The sequence below is a fragment of the Arachis ipaensis genome, chromosome B09 (genome assembly GCF_000816755.2).
Source record: "Arachis ipaensis cultivar K30076 chromosome B09, Araip1.1, whole genome shotgun sequence".
NCBI classification, from domain to species: Eukaryota; Viridiplantae; Streptophyta; class Magnoliopsida; order Fabales; family Fabaceae; genus Arachis; species Arachis ipaensis.
Window position 1 is genome coordinate 71228995 of NC_029793.2, and position 3472 is coordinate 71232466.

The following is a 3472-nucleotide window of genomic DNA, read 5'->3' on the forward strand; positions in this document are numbered from 1 at the left end:
AAAAAATTATCTAATCTAAGCAATCAAACAACGAGTAGTTGTTAATCACAATCAATCCCCGACAACGGCGCCAAAAACTTGTTGCGGTATTTTACAACCACACTTACTAACCGGCAAGTGCACCGGGTCGTACCAAGTAATACCTTACATGAGTAAGGGTCGATCCCACGAGGATTGATGGATTAAGCAACAATAGCGTTTGATAGGATTAGTTAGACAAACTGAAATTGGTGTTGAGATGCAATATAAAAGACATTAAACAATATCAAAAAATATTAAAGAAGGGTGAGTAATTAAGTTGGGAATAATATAAGGAGAAGGCAGTTAAGGTTTCAGAGTTATCTATTTTCTGAATTGACTTTTCTTATTAACTATTTTAATCATGCAAGATTTAATTCATGGCAAACTATTTGTGCTAGACCCTAATTCCTTAGACCTTCCTAGTCTCCTCTAAAATTCATCAACTGCCAATTCTTTGGTCAACTAATTCCAATTAGAGGGTGATGATCAAATTCTAGTTTATATGCCACAAGAATCCTAATTATACAAAAATAAATCCAACCTTTGTTTCAGGATTAGCTAGAATTTCCCATCCTCTGTTTCGAATTTGCTCTTGGATCTCCAAATATTCATCTTCTTTCAGATTGAATTTAGCTTCCGGGATCACTGACCTCAGACCCATTATTTTGTGGTAATGGTTTGCATGTTCTTTGGTTAGGAACCTCTCTTGATTCCAAAGACTCTTTGGAGTATTCTCTTTCTTGCCTCTTGATTTGGTTTGCTTTCCCTTAGGTGCCATGATCTTGATGAGTCATGGCTCAGTGATCACGGAAAAACACACCAAACTTAGAGGTTTGCTTGCCCTTAAGCAAAAGAAAGGAATGGGGAGAAAAGAGGAGAAGAGACAAATTCGAATGGTGGAGAGGAGGGGATGGCCGAATGTGTATTTATAAGAGGAGGGGAGGAATTTCGAAAATTTTGAAAGAGATATGCCATAGAGATATGATTGGTGGAAGAAAATAAAATCATGATATGAAAAAGATGAGATTTTCAATTGAAAAAGATATAAAGAGGTTAAATCTGATAATTTGGTTATGCATCTAAGAAATAAGAGATGATATGATGGGTTTGAAAAGATTTGAAAAGAAATTCAAAAGATACTTGAGTTTTTGAAGAAGATTTGGGAAGGATTTGAAAGAAAATTGAAAAGAGATTTAGAGAATTGTTGAATTTTTGAAAATTGAGGGTGAATAATGAAAGTTTGAAACATGTTTATGTAGAAAATTATGAGTTAAAACATGAAAATTTGAAAAAATTTGAATTTGGAAAGAAAATCTCCTCCCCCTGCCTTTCTGGCGTTAAACGCCCAAAATGGTATCCATTCTGACGTTTAACGCCCAATTGTTGGCCATTATGGGCGTTTAACGCCCAGCCAGGTACCCTGGCTGGCGTTAAACGCCAGAAACCCCTTTATCACTAGGCGTTTTGCTGAACGCCCAGAATACCATTCTGGCGTTTAATGCCCAAAATGCCCTTTACTAGCATTTTCTTGTCAGCAAGCTCCTTTTCTCTGCTTTTTGCACTGAATCCTTCTGTAACTCTGTGAATTCTATCAATTTTGATGATTAACCTTTGAAGAAAATGTATATCAAATTTCTACAAGTATTATTTAAAACAAATAACCTGCTAATGGCTGGGTTGCCTCCCAGCAAGCACTTCTTTATTGTCTTTAACTGGACCTTTACTGAGCTTCATTCAAGCCTCAGTTTTGAGCATTCTTGCTCAAAATTGCTTTCAAGATAATGTTTGATTCTCTGTCCATTAACAATGAACTTTTTGTCAGAATCAATATCTTGATGCTCAAATATCCATATGGTGTCACTCCTGTAATCACATATGGTCCCCTCCACCGGGATTTTAATTTCCCGGGGAATAATCTGAGCCTAGAGTTGAACAGTAGAACTTTTTGTCCTGGCTCAAAGACTCTGGATGACAATTTCTTGTCATGCCACTTTTTTGCTTTTTCCTTATAAATTTTTGTATTTTCAAAAGCATTGAGTCTGAACTCCTCTAGCTCATTTAGCTGGAGCAATCTTTTCTCACCAACTAACTTAGCATCCAGGTTTAGGAATCTGGTTGCCTAGTAGGCTTTATGTTCCAGTTCCACGGGCAGATGACAGGCCTTGCCATACACAAGCTGGTATGAAGAGGTTCCTATAGGAGTCTTGAATGCTGTTCTATATGCCCACAGAGCATCATCCAACCTCTTTGCCCAATCCTTTCTATGGGCAATTACAGTCCATTCCAGGATTCGTTTTAGCTCTCTATTAGAGACTTCAGCCTACCCATTTGTCTATGGATGATACGGAGTTGCTACTTTGTGGCTAATTCCATATCGGACCATAGCAGAGTAAAGCTGTTTATTGCAGAAATGGGTGCCCCATCACTGATTAGTACTCTGGGAACACCAAATCTGCTGAAAATATATTTCTGAAGGAACTTCGGCACAGTCTTGGTATCATTAGTGGGTGTGGCAATTGCCTCCACCCATTTAGATACGTAGTCTACTGCCACCAGAATGTAAGTGTTTGAGTATGATGGTGGGAAAGGACCCATGAAGTCAATATCCCATACATCAAACAACTCAATCTCTAGGATCCCTTGTTGAAGCATGGCGTAACCATGAGGTAAGTTGCCAGCTCTTTGGCAACTATCACAGTTACGCACAAACTCTCAGGCATCTCTATAGAGAGTAGGCCAGTAGAAGCCACATTGGAGGACTTTAGTGGCTGTGTGCTCACTTCCGAAATATCCTCCATACTGTGATCCATGGCAATGCCACAGGATCTTCTGTGCCTCCTCTCTAGGGATGCATCTGCGGATCATTCCGTCTGCACATCTCTTAAAGAGATATGGTTCATCCCACAAGTAGTACTTTGCATCAGAAATTAGTTTTTTCTTTTGCACCCTGCTGTACTCCTGGGGTATGAACCTCACAGCTTTATAATTTGTAATATCTGCAAACCATGGTGCTTCCTGAATGGCAAAGAATTGCTCATCTGGAAAGGTCTCAGAGATCTCAGTAGAAGGGAGGGACGCCCTAGCTACTGGTTCTATCTGGGACAGGTGATCAGCTACTTGGTTCTCTGTCCCTTTTCTGTCTCTTATTTCTATATCAAAATCTTGCAGAAGCAACACCCATCTTATGAGCCTGGGTTTTGAATCTTGCTTTGTGAGTAAATATTTAAGAGCAGCATGATCAGTGTACACAATTACTTTTGATCTGACTAAATAAGATCTAAACTTGTCAATGGCATAAACCACTGCTAGCAGCTCCTTTTCTGTGGTTGTGTAATTCTTCTGTGCATCATTTAGAACATGACTGGCATAGTAAATGACGTGCGAAAGCTTGTTATGCCTTTGTCCCAACACTGCACCAATGGTATGGTCACTGGCATCACACATTAGTTCG